Consider the following 17,782-nt stretch of genomic DNA (forward strand, 5'->3'; position numbering starts at 1 on the left):
CTCCTACTATCTTCGCCCGCGAGACGTCCTCAGACTGACCGAATTGAATCTTGGGTAAAGAAATCATTGGGCGCGGTTCAATGACGTAAACATTTTGTAGTAATACTCTAAATACAGTGTGCTCGTGAAAAATGCGTGCCGCCATGTGAGTCATTACTTATAAAAAAAACAATCAAGCTGGATAATTTAGACCAGGAGTGTTCAACCCACGAACTGATAACACTAAATACAACCCGCTTTACATCATTGAGTGGCAAATGTACCACATTGCCACTCAAGTGAACTGAAGGTGTTCCGCGGGTCGCTCAAGTGATTTTGATATATACTTGAAGTTGCTTAAACCGGATATGCGCTGTCGGCAGCTTCAGCCACTGAAGTAGTTTGGAAATGTGCTACGGGTCACTTAAGATGTTGTCCCTGTAAGAGTTCGGTATCCGATCCTGAAACCTGATTAACATGAACAGGTTTTCGACGTAACGAATGTGCAATGGTCAGTAACTTTATTAATGTGGCCCGTGAGTCATGCTTTGCAGAACCCCTGCTCAAAATCAAGGGTGTTCAACTTTTCGGGGAGGGCAGGCTACTTCACTGGGTTGAGAACCCACATAGGGGGAGATGACAGGGCTGGGGCCCGGGACGGTTATCACCATTTTTTTTTTCTTTTTCACGCTATAAATCAACTACAGAAGGGGCCCGTTAAAATTCTGACCGAGGGGCCAGCAAATGATTCCGCTACAGGATGTGAGGGCCATGTTGAGAACGTATCGTGAGTCACTTTTAAAAGATCTGTAAGTGTGCCGTGAAACACGTGAGTGATCTGTAAATGTGCCGCGGGACAAGTAATTGATATGTGAATGCACCACGGGTCACTTAAGTGATCTGTAAACATGCCGCGGGTCACTTGATCTGAAACTGTGCTGCGAATCACTTAAGTTATCTGTAAATTTATGTTGCGGGTCACTTCAGTGATGTGGGACTGCACCGTGGATGACTTAAATGATCTATAAACATACCGGTGTTAGTTGATTCTTACAAAATTACTTTTGAGGGCAAGGGCAATACCAGATGTCTCCTAGTGCCACATTTGGCCCTCGGAGACATGGCTACGTGTTGAGCACGTATGCCACGTGAGGGCACGGACGCCTGATCAGAGTGGAAACTAGAGGGGGGGGGGGCAGGTGGGTCTGATGCTTTTCTGGCACTGGACCAGAGGGGGCGCCGAATTTACGCCTTAAATCAAATCAGGAGCTCTTAACCTTCATCTCATTTCATACCGTGCACCGCCCAGACTCTATCGACATTGTCAATTTTAGTCATTGTCCCGGATGAGAGGCTGGAAGGTATCGCCATGGCCTTTGGACCACGTCAAACTTGAGTCATGGGGGAGATGGGGAGGCTTCCGAGATAAGTTTTTCAAATCCACTTACGGCCAGGGACTCTTGTGCTATGTGTCCCGATCCGAACTTGATTTGCAAGGGCTCCCAAGATGGGTCATAAGAGTGTACTTACGGTCAGAGACTCTCTGAGACTCTGGGTTACGACCAGTGTTTGCCAATTCGCATCGAAATTCAATTTTACTCTTCCAAATTTCATTGAGAAGTGAAAATACTCCGGCAAATTTCAGGTGATTTTTTTTTTTAATGGGCTCTCTCTTATTCCTTAAAAATACCCTTCTCTGTACAAAACGGAATCAGTGCATTTACAACAGACTCTAAGTGGATTCGAATGACTCTTCTAGGAAGCCACTGCTAACCAAGTTTGGGTCAAGACCCATAGCTCAAGAGGCCGCCCTGACCATAATTATATTCGTACGGCCATTTCTCGGAAGCCCACGCGAATAAAGTTCGGGTCGTGATCAGTGTTGTTCGAAGAAACGATTTTGAAGAGTAATTGACAAAATGCATTATATATACTCATTCTATTCTTTTATTAATATTCAGCTATGGGTTCCCAAACTTGATGATTCGTAGGGGGGCTTCCGAGAAGGGTCGTACGGATCCACTTAGGGTCTGTTATAAATGCACTTATGTCACTGGTTTCTCTAATTTCGAAGAACAAAGTCCCATGGGCCGCAAGCTTATTTTGTAGTTGATTTTGGGTCGCGGCTGAAAAGGGTTGAGAGAACCCCTGCTTTAATTACTACTTCTACATTTACACAGGGCGCCCAAAATGCCTCCTTGCCCCGGGTGACAAAGCATCTAGTTGCAGCCCTGCGCCCTGAAATCTAGAAATCTTTTGATGCCGACTGACAAAAATATATCTTTAAAAAGTCAGAAATAAAATCCATGGATTTCGTCGTTATCCGAGCTAGAGAAATCCATCAGGGGGGTCGCTCGAATTTCAATAACGCATATGCGATGTGGCTTCCTATTTACGTCATCTACGTACGATGGCTGCGTAATAATAAGATATCTATTTCGGGGACCCAACCTTTTCTCTTCAACTCTTATTAGAGTGACACTAAAAATAGATCAAAGAACAAAAGTGGGTCCGTTGCCAACTTTTTCTATATAAGTATCAATTCCTTAAACTTGAACCCATGCCTAAAGAAATTAATGAAAAAAGCAAAAGAGGTGAGATGATTCACACACACGCACCACACGCCATCTAGCTCAGCTTTCAACGTCGGTAATGGCCCCTGTGGCCCACAAAACGATGGCGCCATCGAGCAGAGAGTTTGACGTTCATCTCAGGGAGACAGACAGAAATACACACACACACTCGCCTTCCTGGAGCAGGTGGTTTATTTTTTTTATTAGGTGTAGACTCTCTCTCTCGAAAGGAATGCCGTGCGTATACATTAATGGTCTTGAGTGGCTTCGTGATGACGCCGCTCTTTGTTTTTTGATCGATCGCATGACGCATGGGAATGTCCGACATCGCGACGCTGGGCCATCGGTTCGGCGTCGATGAAGATCACGGTCCCCACGAAGACGGGGGGGGGGGGAAGGGGTTGACAGGGCTCTAGCCCTGGGGCCCGGGACAGTTCTCGTATTTTTTTTGCTTTTTCACGCTATAAATTAACTACGGAAGGGGCCCCGCTCCAGGATGTGGGAGGCCACGATGAAGATTCAGCCTGACTGACGAGATTTTTTAGTACTTCAGGAACTGAGTTTGCGTATCGGAGATCTGTGTTCAGCATACCATCGTTTCAACCAGCCTGGAGAATCCCAGCTGGGACACAGATACCTTCGTTGGCCCAGGCATTCGTTATCGGGTCTATACTGAAGTGCCTACTGTAAGGGCTGTAATGTACGGACATAGTGCAGGCTAGTTTCTGACACAAGTCGGTGCCTTAAGCCTAGATTACACTATAAAAGATTTGTAAAAGTGCTTTTTTTATAAAACTTGAAAAATCACATTCGAGCAAATTCACCCGATCAGTTTTTTGTTCTGTTCTTCAAGTTTTATAAAAGCGCTTTTACAAATCTTTTATAGTGTAATCCCGGCTTTACGGATTGGTAAAAAAAGAAGGAATTTCATTTTTTTTAACCTTCCTTACGGATTGGTATAAGGCCGGGATTACACTGTAAAAGTTTTAAAAACGTTCTTTTATAAAACTTGAAAAAATGCACCCATCAAACGCATCGGTTGCATTCGCAGAATTTAACCGATGCGTTTATTGGTTGCATTTTTCATGTTTTATAAATGAACTTCTGTGAAACTTAAAAGTTTAATCCCGACCTTATATAGGTTAAAACCCTAAATTTCACGTCATTCCCGTTCGTTTCCCTTCGGTTGAAGCTAGGGTATCAACAAAAGGGAAACCAGAAGGGGGCTCTGGCAATCCGATCTGACAGGAATAGTAAAAAATCTCGGTCACATAGAAGGGTGCTCATCAAAGTGCTCGTTCGTTGGCAAAACGTAAGGAATGAAATATCGTAAACCCCCCCCCCCCCGATTCTCAATGGGGACGGAAAAATTCCGTCCCACCGTTGTCCGCAAAAGAGAGGTTTACTGCAGTAGATTACTTTATGCCTATATATATATAGGTGATTTAAGGCACGTATTCGGGCAACCAGCATTCCTACCAAGAAGTCAATCAGGCCATAAAAACGCGTGGGTACAGTACCACTCTTTGCGGACACGAAAGGTGGGACAAACAAAACAAAATCGTCCGTGAAAAAAGCAGGGGGGTTTGAAATACTTACTTTTAATCTTATATATAAATGTGAAAGTATGTATGTATGTATGTATGTATGTATGTATGCTCTTTATACAAATCTACAGTTTTAGACCGATCATCGCCAGATTTTGCATATATACCAAACAGGACCGGGATTGAGCCGTAGGCTACTTTAAAAGTTCGTCAGAGCTGGGCAAATGCCCGAAATGGGCGAAAAACTGTCGGGCAACAATGGTTTTGGGGGCCTCAACAATCACTTTCGGAACGTTTACTTTGGTTACCGTGGTTCCCAACAATGGGTTTTGAGACGTGTATATGTCTTTACAATGGTTTGTCACACCTTTAACGCTGCCATCATAACAGTTTATTCCTACGGGGCGGGCAACGTCGCCGGGTATCAGCTAGTATATTATATATACAGGAAATAATTATTTGGGCGTAAAAGAGAAGTGACCGCATCTGAGCGGTGTCCGTTAAGAGAGGTTTTACTGTATTGATATACGCAAGAGCTTTGCGCGTCTCTCATGGCCTCGCCGTAAATCTTTATCGATAAATTTTGGGACGTATCTCAAGAGGATACAATTAGATGGTAATGAGGGGGGAATTAGGGCTAATCCTCTTGACCTCGATCAGCTTTTTTATTTTATCCTCGAGCCTCAATGTCTCTCAGATTTCACAAGGTCGGCTTTTCACGTTGTCGACTTCCTCAGACAAGTTGGTCATCATCGTTCCAGTCTAGTCTGTGGCCACAAGTCGCTCACGCTGCGCCAAAATCGATCCGATACTCGCCGTATTGCGTAATTTGGATAAGGTGGGGGAGGGTGTCGCGAACCGTGTGGCCCGCCCGCCCGCCCGATCGATATTTCCGTCGTTGCCACGGTTACCGTCTGGCAAGGTCAGGAACTTTTGCGCGGGAAATCTATAATTAGATGCCGTTGTACGTGGATATTTACCCAAGACGCAGCGGATTCCCGCTCTGCGCGTAAAAACCGTTCCCGTCTTAAAGAGGTATAAGGGGGGGCGTCGCATATCTTGTTGTGACGTCACCGACCTACTCCCGTTATCCCAGAATTCCTTTCGTACGGTATGAACGAAGAAAAAAGTGACCTTTCAATCAAAGGTCACCGAACTTTTGTGACCTAACTTCGATATTTTATAGAGTTTGAGTGATTTTTTCAAAATAACAATCACTCTGTCCAACAAGTAAAATGTTTTTAATCTAAATTTTCACACATGTTTTTTCTCTTTTGCCCACATGTGCTTACTCAGGGCCGTATTCACCGACATGGTTTAAACCTGAATTTAACCAATATCCGTGTAGATCTCTTATCAAAAAATTGTGACCATAGTTTAAAACATGTCGGTAAATACCGCCCAAAAACTGACACATACATTATGCCCTTGTCTTTCCCTTCACACGTAGTCTCCACGACGAGGCTACAATTTGTAAGCCCGCAGATTGGCCCGGGAAGATAACTCTAATTCTGGTCTGGTCGTGTTTGGTCTGGCGGTTACCCAAAAGTAAGTCAAGTTGTGGTCTACGGTACTATTGTTAGTAGTAAAACCTCAAGCAATCATAGGCCACTCTCATTGCCGCGCTCAATAAAAGTGCGATATGAAACTGTCTTGTTGCCGCGGTACCGTCGAAAATCGTTTCATTTAGGTCAGGTTGTGCGGCAGCTCTGGTACAGTACTTTTTTCTTGTGTAAATCGTCCGTCACAAGATAGAATAGGGAAAAGCGTTTATCCAATGATTTCAATCGGTTTTACGTTTTGGCACTACGCTGCTGTAGAATCTCACACTAAAAAATGTTCGGAGTCCTTGAAACGAATTAATCTATTTTTTTTTTTTTTTTACATTGATTTCTAGGGGAAACAACTGTTTCGGTTTCTGAACAATTCGGTTGAACAGACTTCCGGAACGAATTAATAAGTTCGTAAACAGTGTGTCGACTGTTCGTAGAAGCATAGACAGGCTCGCCATTTGGGGGGGGGGGGGTCAAGGGGGCCCCTGGCTTCTGAAAATACACTAAAAATGGTACACATATATATATATATATACAAATATATACCGTATATACTCGTGTATAAGCCGACTCGTATATAAGCCGACCCCCCTACTTCAGGACCACCAAAACCGCAATAAATTGAAAACCCGTGTATAAGCCGACCCCAAAAAATCCGTGCGTTTCAGAGTAAAAAAATTCTTATATTCCCATGCAAAATGAATAGCTTACGGAAATTTACGGTAGAAAACGATTCAAACTTTTTAACCCGTTTCTTCTGAGTCTCCAAGCTCATCGTGATCCATCAGATCATCATAGAAAGTGCGGCATTGCCCCTATGATGGGTACGCTGTCATCGCCATTGTCACTTTCAAAGAGGATATCATCTTCAGTTCCGTCCATCGCATTGCTGATGCAACACTTTTTGAAGGATCGGATGATAATTTCGGAGGAAACAGAATTCCCATGTACCCATTGGCACACTAGGCCAATGTCAGGTTTCTTCAAGGCCCCCCACTTTTTGTAGTTTCTTTATCATCGGAACTCATCCATTCGATTCACAAATTCCTCAAATAGTCTTTGAAAGGCTTGTTGATGGCTTTAACATAAGGCTTTACAATCTTCGTTAGTTCACTTGGTATCAAAGTCAATGATGTTTTCGATTTCTTTGCCTCGTCTTTGACATTTTCGGGGGTTTGAACATATTCCATACCAATAATGCCGGTTTCTCGAACACTGCTATAAAAATGACTGATTGTGCGGGGTCGATATTTTCTCATCAAAAACTGACCCGAGTATAAGCCGACCCCCCCCCCCCCCCACTTGAAGAACGAATTTTTCCACAAAAAAACTCGGCTTATACACGAGTATATACGGTATATGCGTACATTGAGTACATGCTCTTCGCCCTCCAATGGAAAAAGTGTTTGCCCCTCCCCCCTGGGAAAAGTTAAAATGACGGGCCTGAGAGAGCATAGACGTTATAATATGAGACTTGGAGGGAGTACTAAAGACCCTTCCCCCTCCAGTAATTTATGAGTATATAATGCAACGCATCTCACCTTTCATGGCATACGCCCTAAAATCACGTATATATGTAAGGGGCCGTTAAAGTATTAAGGCAGCGAATTTTTAGCCATTTTTGACCCCCTCCCCCTTGTCAGCAAAATTCAGCCAAACTCTGACTGCCCCCCCCCCTCCCCGTCAGCCCGTAAGGGTGGATTGGTGGGAAGAGGGGGGAGGGGCATAAGGGGCTCGTGTGCCTCCCCCACCCCAGACGAAAAAAAAAATTTAAAGTTTAAGAAAATTTAATGTCAAAAGCATTTTAAGAAAAAAAATTAAAATTTCGAAAGCAAATACCTTTACATGTGTTATTATGATCTATTTCTGTTAACTTCAATGCTATTCGAAGAACTCAAAATTTATCTTTAAGAAATTCATTGTGACCCACCCTCTAAGCCATATATGATAAACCCTTGACCCGCGGACCAAATGTGGCCCTGAAGATTATCAGATGTGGCTTGCCCCCGTCAAACCCAATTTTGTAAAAATGAACTGAGCAGCACATTTTTACAGACCGCTTAAATGACCCGTGGCACAATTCCAGAGCATTTAAGTGGATTAAGATTCCAGAGCATTTTAGATCACTGAAGTAGGTCCTTGACACATTCAAAGGTCACTTAAGTAACCCGCGGAACAGTTAAAGAACACTTGAACAATCCGTGGCACATTTACAGAGCCCTTGAGTGACATGTGGCACAATTTTAGAGCGCTTAAGCGGCCCCCAGTGCGATTCTACATCACTCAAGTTACCCGCGGAACATTTCCAGATTACTTAAGTGATCCGTGGCATAATTACGGATTACTTAAGTGATGTGTTGCACAGTTCCAGAGCACTTAAGCGGCCCAGATACATTTTCAGAGCACTTGAGAAGCCCGGAAACATTTCCTTAGCACTTAAGCAGCCCGGACACATTTCCTAAGCACTTTTTTACATTTAGAGATCGCTGAAGTGGCTATATAAGAGAGGGATTTATCATTAGCGAGAATGTTAGTTCAGGTGCCCACAAACTAGCGAAATATTTTTCTTGTTTTTGGTGCACCGAGTAAGATGCCATTAAGAATATTTCATATCTTCATAAAGGGTGGTTGATGACGTAAACATCATCCAAACCCCCCTCCTTCCCCCCGTCAGAAAAAGTCAGCAAATCGGAAATCCCATGCCTCCCCATCGATGCTGACGTAATACTTGAATGACCCCTAACATCTGAGAACCATGGATCCAATCCTGATGTTTTATTCGTTTTTGCGCTTCTGTGTAGAAGTAGTGTGATAATATTTTTGTAATACAATGTGCAATTTTACACTGTAATGCCCACCAAACGGGAGTTTTAAAAATGTCCCGGTTTTTAACAACGATTTCCAGAATCTATCTATCCCGGTTTTTCAGGCACCTCATCTGGTCACCCTACCCCCAGAACCGTGCGTCCTGTTCGACAAAACGGGACGTATGTTTACCGTACTTGCGAGCGAGGTTTTTTTCGGATATAATTATCGCGTTCGGTTATTGTAATTAGAAACCTCATATCCCAATGTGATCACACAAAGCGGCGTGGACCGTATTTGCCAATATCACCGAACTAAAAGCGTTCTAATAAACGTTACCGGACATCGAGTAGTTTCTTTGCTAAAATGTCGCTGTTCGGCAGGTCAGTTTTGGCCCCTTGTTTTGTCTGATTAGCCGAATTGCTACAATAAATACAAAGAGAGTGAATGTTGTATTTTAAAACCGTTTATTTGAAGTTTCGGACTTTCACAACTGGACGTGAACTATCCATTTTACGGCGAGTTTGGTGGCAACGAAAGTAAATGCACAACTTCATCGATCCCATCTCTCTGCGAGACCAATGCCTATTTCTTCCAGTATGAGATGCTTATGTGGGTCAGTTGTGCAACATCTGTCGCCTGGGTAACGACTAGGAATATGGAAACCAAACTGTTCTCCACGATAAACCATAACCGTAGCAAAAAGAGAAAAAGCAATCGATGTGACATTTCGCGCGAAATCATCACCGAAATTCCCCAAAAAGAGAAAGTCGCAGAGTCATTTGATTATGTACTACAGTCAACGCCGCTTATTAAAATCATGGATAATGTTGCCATTCGGGTTTTATTGTTCCTTTTTCTGCAAAGAACGGAACGGACCAGCAACATAACATGGCGCCCGAGTGGCGTAGTGGTGAGATGCTCGTCTTCTACTGTGAAGGTTACCATAAAAGGTTCGAATCCGGGCATAGAACGTCAGAAGCAAGTTCTTTACCTACTGAGCCTAGGCAACACCGCCTATAGCACGAAGGCCTCCGCACGAAGCTTGTGACGTCAGTGAAAGCCATTTCTTCTATTGCCATTGGGTATATTACAAAAAAGTTAAAGATATCGCATGCGTCGGCCTGCTATATCCAATGGCAATAGGTGAAATGACCTTCTCCGGTGACGTCACGAGCTTCGTGCGGAGGCCTTGTTCTATAGGAGGTGTTGGCCTAGAGTGACCACCGATGGATGGAACCTTCATATCCCCCACAACTTCACTGGTTGGTAATTGCAGTATGGCGATCGATATATGAGCAGAGTGGGTGTGCAGTAAAATAGTAACATAACATGCCCGCGGTGGCAAAATGTTCGTCTGTCACTATGAAGGTTACCGTCAAGGCCCACGGGTTCGAATCCGGGCATAGGACGTCAGAAACAAGTTCTTTACCTACCGAATTTGGGGCGACCACCGATAGAGGGAGCCTTCATCTCTCACCCAGTTCCACTGGTTGAAAATTGCCGTATGGCCATATATGAGCAAAGTTGGCGTGCTGTAAAGTAGTAGCATAACATGGGAAAAAATTCGTACACAGTTATCGGGACCTCACATAATGTTATCAATTTTTTTCTCCCCTTGTAAGTTATCATTATCGGGTTGCAAGACTATCTATGAGTCTAGAAAGTGTTCTTTCATCCCTCCCTTGTTGACGAAAATTCCTGTACTTGATATCGTAATCAGTCCGCAGTATTCACCGTGGTCCACGTACGTGTGGGTCTACTTCTGCCATGGCCATTCTTCAGTGAAAGTAAATGTATGACACAAGAAAAAAAGCCCTTTCCTTCAGTTCTTGTTCAGTTTCTTTCAGTTGACGAGATTCAGATTTCTTTTTTCCGAGAGACTTTCTCGAAGGATGATCTACGAAACATATAGTACTGTAACAAATGTATCGTAATCCGTATTATTAGACAGTTCCATTTTAACGCCTCGCAATGGCTGAATGCAACATTTTAGCCTAAAGGAAGGGAAAAAAGTTTGCAACCAATTAGGGGCCGTTCAAGTATTACGTCATCACCGATGGGAGGGAGGGGGTTTCCGATTTGCTGACTTTTGATGACAAGGGGAGAGGGGCGGGGATTTGGATAATGCTTACGTTATCAACCACCTTTTATGAAAATATGAGTTAGGATTCAGAGGGGCAGAGCTGATGACGAAATTTTACTGACAAGGGGGGGGGGAGAAGTCAGCGTTTCGCTGACTTTTGCTGACAAGTTGGGGGAGAGGGGTCAAAAATGGCTAAAAATTTGCTTACGTAATACTTGAACGGGTGTACGGGTCAGAAAACTTGCAAACGGTATGTTTCGGATATTGTTATCATTTGGTTATTGTTATCAGTATGGCTCGGATTTTCATGACCTTAAAAACATGAAAATATGACCTTATAATTTTCCCGTCATTTCACCCCCCCCCCTTTTTTTTTTAGTAATGGTTTCTCATCTTATGAGATTAAACAAACAACGAAAAATTCATCGGTTTATCTTTTCAATTAAAAATTATCTTGCCAACTGCAAAAGAAAGCAACGCCTACCTTAATTTATGTTCCTCAGTGAATAACCGTCATATAAGCGTTAATAAACGTCAATAAGCGTTAGTCTATAACGCTTAATTATTGCGAGATGCAGTTTCAGATGTTTTTAAAAAAAAAACTGCCATTGTGTGTTTAAGAAAGCAAATGCTTTCTGAATGTTATGCTGAGGTGAACTCTCGGAAAAACAAAAGGCATCTTGTCTCCACCGGGACTCCGCAGGCCTACGTGCAAGCATGCTACTATCTACACCACTGGAGCCACAGCGCGTGACGTAAGGAAGGCAAGGTAGTGTCTCCAGTGGAGTAGATGGTAGCATGCTTACCCGGTGTGCAAGAGAGCCTGGGTTCGAGTCCCGGCGGAGAGAAGATGACTTTTCTTTCCGTGTTCATCCCGCCATAATATCAAGAAAATATCTGTTTCTTGATACCTAAGGCCGGTATTACACTATAAAAGTTTGATAAAATCCCTTTTATAAAGCTTGAAAAATCCAACCAATATAAGATTATTGGTTACATCCTAGGGCATGCAACCGGTGACCTTATTGGCTGCATTTTTCAAGTTTTATAAAAGGACTTTTACCAAACTTTTAAAGTGTAATACTGGCCTTACACTATAAAAGTTTGATAAAAGTTCGTTTATAAAACTTGAAAAATGCAAACAATGCGCGGATTAGTTACGTTTGCTCGAATGTAACAAATGTGCTTATTGGTTACATTTTTCAAGCTTTATAAAATAATTTGTATCAAACTTTCATAGTGTAATACCGGCCTTAGGCTGAGAAAAAGCCGTCTATCTCTCTCTGCTATTGTTTAGTTTCTTCTAAGGCCGGGATTGCACTGTAAAAGTTTTAAACAAGTTCTTTAATAAAACTTGATAAATGCGATTAATAAAAGCGTATCGGTTACATTGCATCGAATGTAATAGACGCCCTTATTGGTTGCATTTTTCAAGTTTGATAAAATGCCTTTCATAAAACTTGAAAAATTTAACCAATAAGGTTATTGGTCGCATTCTAGAAAATGTAACCCTTGACCTTATTGGCTGCATTTTTCAAGTTTTATAATAGGACTTTTATCAAACTTTTATAGTGTTATACCGGTCTAAGAAACATTTGAGGAAACTACTTTGCGCGAAGGTTTTTTTTTTGAAATAAAATTTCGTTAAAAATTACCAGATGGAGCAATATTTGAAGGCGGCTTGTGTCATAGAGCGGAGAGACGTCTAGTTTCTGCAATCGCTTTCGTTGTATCTCAAGCTGAATTGCAATGTTACAGCACAATTTTTGTGCTGTAACTTTCAACATGTTTAAAAAAATACGATACAGTTGGTACCATCGGTCCCTCCTTTTTTTTTAAACCGCTCACAACTCTGGTTTGCCGTCGTAGGGCAATTCACTACCGATCTCCTTTACAGAGCTAAGTGATTTATGCCGAAAGTGTGCATGTCCATATTTAAATGATATATGCCTAACCGTGTGTGTGTGCGTATCTAGCGTTGTGTATGAAGTTAGGGCTGTGCAATCTTCATTTCGAATTGCGAGTGAAGTGCAATGATTGAATATCAGGGCCCAACTCCCCTACTGGGAAGGGTAGTTGGACCAGGATGGCCATCAAGTTTGCTTTATGCTCGTTCAAAATTACCAGCGCACTAAAATGCATACTTGCCTCGACCGACAGTATCAATTTTTGTTGCGTTTGGGCGTGATGGAAATTTCATTTAAGGGGTCATTCAAGTATTACGTCAGTATCGAGGGGGGTTTCGGATTTGCTGACTTTTGATGACAAGGGGAGGGAGGGGGGGGGGGTTGAAGGTTGCTTACGTCATCAACCATCCCTCTTTGAAAATATGAAGTATTCAAAGCTGCTGACGAAATTTTGCTGACGGGGGGGGGGGGGGTGGTCAGTGTTTTGTTGACAAGGGGGGGGGGTCAAAAATGGCTGAAAATCTGCTTACGTAATACTTGAATGGCCCCCTAATACGGAGATGTCCGAGTGAATAAGATCTGTCAAGTGTTCTTAGCGCGCCATACAGTTTCTCTTAGCAAGACGATCCTCCAAGCCGAGCCTTAGTTATCACAACCCCCCCCCCCCCTCCGAGTCCCGAAATATCTTAGAGGATTATACCCTCATACCTCCTCCAAGGTCCCGATGTGATCACATTAAGCGGCGTGGACCGTATATTTAAAAACAAAACATATACAAAATAGGTGTGTAATATTCCGTTGTTTTGTCAACATCGAGACGGCAGTGACCTCATTTTTTAGGGCCGAATTAACAGCAGAAAAGATTCTTTGTCGTCTGCTTTTTTTCCTCCCTCTCTCTCTCCAAAAGAACCTTCATTGATTTTTTTCATTAAAATTTTCTTTCCCCCTCCCCGCCCCCCCCGAGAGTGTAACGAACACTCTTCTCATTGGTTAAAAGAGCGGGAAAGGAGGGGGATTGGAGAGCGAGAGCGTCCTTCGAGTATTGGCACGGTGCCAGAACACGTGCCCGAGGGGCTTCCCGCCATTTCGGCGCCAGTTATCAACTGGCGGGATGTTTCCTTTCGAGGACGCCCTTTTTCTTTTCTGTTCTTTTCCCTTCGCATTATTATTGTTATCATCATCAGTATCAAAAGAATAAAATAAATAAATAATTGTTCTCCAACGAAATGAATGCCGCCTAGGATATCCGGCGACTTCCTCTTCTTGAATGACGGCAAATTAACGCGTGCGTGCCTGAATATCGCCAAAGTGCTGTTCTTCGTCGCCAATATATCGCCAAGAACGTAATTTTGTTTTTGTTTTTTTTTGTAAGTGACATTTTCGTATTCAAAATTGAAAGAGCTTGAAATATCGAATGTCGACCCTCGTTTTGGCGATGGATTAGTGAGATACTCGCCAAGTTACCCGATCGGAGCCGCAACCTCTCGGTGTGTGTTTATTTACTCACCTGGCGAGGTTTTCATTTTTTACGGGGGAAAAGTAGATGTGTTTTTTCAATATAAAAATCGAGGAACGTAATTTGATTTAAAAATTTCCTGCATGCAAAATTAATTTTCGGGTGCTCGGAACCGTGTGCCACAAAATGCTTTTGGGTGCTTGGGCACACCCCCCCCCTCCTCCCCCTGACAGGGCTCTGTCATGACACGACTTTCTCTACGAAGGTTTTAATAACTGGCTGTTGCGAAGACATATTTTGGAAAGAGAGAAAATTCAACTGCCCCTGCTCGGGGAATCGAACCTACGTCCTTTCACTTTCCGGGTGAACGCACTAGACTACAGAGGCACCGAATCTCCCAATCTTTCCTTGGAGCTCGTGTACGTATTTTCTCTCTTTCCAAAATATATCTTCGCAACAGCCAGTTGTTAAAACCTTCGTATGGTAGCGGAGAGTGACGTCATCCTTGTGCGACTTTCTCTCATTCTAGTGCAGTGTTTCCCAAGGTGGGCGATGGAATCTACTGGTTCTACGTAAGTTCGCTTGAGTAGGGGGGCGATGAGAGAGATGGAACGAAAAGTTTGGAAAACCATGTTCTAGTGCAGCGGTTCTCAACCGGTGCTTCGCGGCGACTCGAGGAAAATAAAATGAATCAGTAAATTTGATAGATAAGTAAATAAGAGATGCCTACAAGGTTCTGCCATAAAAATTATGTACAAAAAAGGGGCTCCTCGAGTCAAACAGGGCTCCGCCATAGAAATTACATACTGAAAAGGGCTCCGTGAGTCAAAAAAGGTTGAGAACCGCTGTTCTAGTGTAATTTTCTTGACTGCTCTTTCCTCGAATCCACCCCCATGCACTATAACTCGCCCCCCCCCCCGTTCTCCTACTCCTGCAAGTACACCTGTGTCTCGTGAGTCACTCTTTTGATCCCGCACTCTCTAGGTCACTCGTTTTTAAGTCTTTCACATGCTTTTGCACACTGTTTCGGTTACTCCCATGCTTGCACACAGGGCCGGATTAACCACTAAGCGAAATAATCAGGGGCATCAGGAGGAAAGGGGGCGCCCCAATTAAGTTATGAAAGTGTTCCTTTCTTTAATGAACATTTTTTACCTGCCTAATTGTCGCGAATCGTAAAGCCAACGAGGGAATACGTGGTCCAGGACCTGGCCTGGCCGCCATCATCGAACCCCACCGTCACGACAGGGGTGGTCGGCTGGAGTTGGTTTTCTATGGTTTCCGACTTCAAGGCTGCGCGAATACGAGCCGATCTCCCCTTCAAAGTCTCGTCACAGAGAGCAACAGACCTACAAACAGTACAAATGAAATTCAATCATAACACATCACTCACTTTTCACTTGTGAAATATAGATGGGCAGCAGTGAGAAATCAAACACAACACTACATACGCACTCACACTGTTAGGTACATGGACGCAGTTACACTTCCGACACAACTCACTAGGTAGTAAATCGCCCATAGATGGTGATAGACCTGAGCTGTGCTCGTCGGTTTGAAAGGAAGAAAAAAAACAGAGACGTTTGTGTGAGAAAGTCAGAAGAGACCCCTGCGCTGAGGTGACCCTGCCCAAGGTTCCAAACTAGGTCTTCGCCACAGTTAAAACCGTTCTGGCATCGGTGGGAATCGACTAATTAATACAAGTTGTCGCCATCTAGCAGTTATAAATTAAACTCCATCGGAAGAAAGACGTTCAAATAATCTTATAATTTTCTAGTTTCCTCTATCTTCCATTGTGAATAAAATCAATAATTTTATACACGTATTTTATATAAAAAATAATTCATACAGTGATTTGTAAAATTACCTCTAATTTATCAGTTGCTATAAAAGTAAACTAAAAATTATTTGTATTTATAAAACGTAATAAATGTGATAGCTGGGTCAAGAATATGTTAATTGAAATCGCCGATGGTTGTTCTTGAGCCACCATTTTGCCATTAACTGATCAATATGTACTACTAAGTAGAGTGAAGCCGGGTTTTCTCCTACGAGTAAAATTTCTGCGCAGTGTGCAGTGTGAATACGCTGATTGGGTAAAAACTTGAAATTCAGGTTTTTTTTGTTTTTTTTTACCCAATCAGCGTTTTCACGCTGCGCGCGCTGTAGAAACCTGCTCCTAGGAAAACCCGCGTTAAGCCAGGTTTTTACTCGTAGGAAAACCCGGTTTTAAGCATGACAAGAGCTCGGTACTTCGCCCCAATTTAGTAGCGGCAAAAGGCTATATTATTATCGCTAAAGCCTGGTTTCCCTAGGAGCAGGTTTCTACAGCATTTGCAGCGTGAAAACGCTGATTGGTCAAAAAAAAAATAAACTTGAATTTCAGGTTTTTAACCAATCGGCATTTTGACGCTGCACACGGCGCAGAAAATCTACTTCTAGGAGAACCCGGCTTTGGTAAAAAAAAAATCGGTCGATCCAAAGAACGAATGGTCAGAGCGTTAGCTTGAAATACAATATTGGGAATCACGATTTACGCATTAATTAGGCTCCCAGAATTTTAAGCGCATGTTTAAGCCATTGGCCGGGCTCTTCTTAACGCACCCGTTGTTACATTTCAAGAACACACGATGTTGAAATCACATGTTGAAGGTCGAACTTGATGAAATATGTGTCAATGAAATCCGTGTGGAGAGTATGCTTCATATGAATCACCGGTTTATCATTTATAAATCTGGGAAATTCAGCTTAGATCAGTATATCCCAACCTACGATACGCGTACGGTGGATATACGTGAGAAATATTCCCATTTTAGTGGGTGGAGAGTAACTGGTAAAAAATTGCTAAATGTTAGTAAGCTCCGTAACGCATTTCTACTTCAGGAGTACGGAAACCTCCAATGCATGTCTAAGGGTACGTGAACCTACCACATATATCGAGTACATACCGACGATGAGCCTATAAGTTTGGGACCCCTTCAAATTTAAGCAATTCATGTTTGCTATAATCAACATCGTTAACCCTAGTCGGAAGAGTCTACAATGGTCCGCGCTTTGCCCAGAGTCCCTTTCAACTCAAAGTCGTTCCATGTGCGCACGCTTTCTACGCATTTCTGCTTACACATGAATTATGCATAGGGATATAAGCAGGCCTCCTCTGAATTTCCTTTTGAATTTAGTTCACGTGTCTTCTTTGCATTGCCTTAGACACGTCTAAGAGACATCCTTTGCGTACAACCCTATCCCTTCCCCAAGACATGCGTAGGAAGTAATCGGTGCTCTTTTTAAATGTTTAGAAAACTTTCGTATCCCTAAAAATGCGCAGAAGGCATGTATACTCCTAAATATGTTTAAATTGCTTGCGTAACTTGTTTAAGTGCGTAGAAATCTTGCGCACCACTCTTGGAATGCGCAAGAAGCGCAACATGGAAAATTAGAGGATGTAGATCATATATGCTCACAATCTATTGCCCTCGGGCTAAATCTGGGTCCTCGGAGTCATGTGATGTGGCCCGTGACCTCAAACCCAATTTTCTAAAAATTAACTGAACGGTGCATTTGCAGATCACTTGAGCGAACCCACGCCACAGTTCCGGAACACTCAAGTGGCCCGCAGAACATTGACAGATCACTTCAGTGGCTCGGGGCACATTTACAAATCGCTCAAGTGACCCGCGACATATTTACAGGTCATTCAAGTGACGTGTGGCACTGTTCGAGAGCACTTAAATTTGCCGCGGTGCAGTTCCCCCATCACTCAAGTCACTCGTGGCACTGTTCTAGATCACTCAAGTGGCCTACGGTGCGTTTCCACTTAAGTGGCTCGCGGCAGATTCCCAGATCACTCGTGTAATGCGCGGCACATTTGCAGATCAC

Source organism: Pholcus phalangioides, unplaced genomic scaffold (genome assembly GCF_987345545.1).
Source record: "Pholcus phalangioides strain wild (caught in Gottingen) unplaced genomic scaffold, Ppha-v1.0 ptg000010l_1, whole genome shotgun sequence".
Classification (NCBI taxonomy): Eukaryota; Metazoa; Arthropoda; class Arachnida; order Araneae; family Pholcidae; genus Pholcus; species Pholcus phalangioides.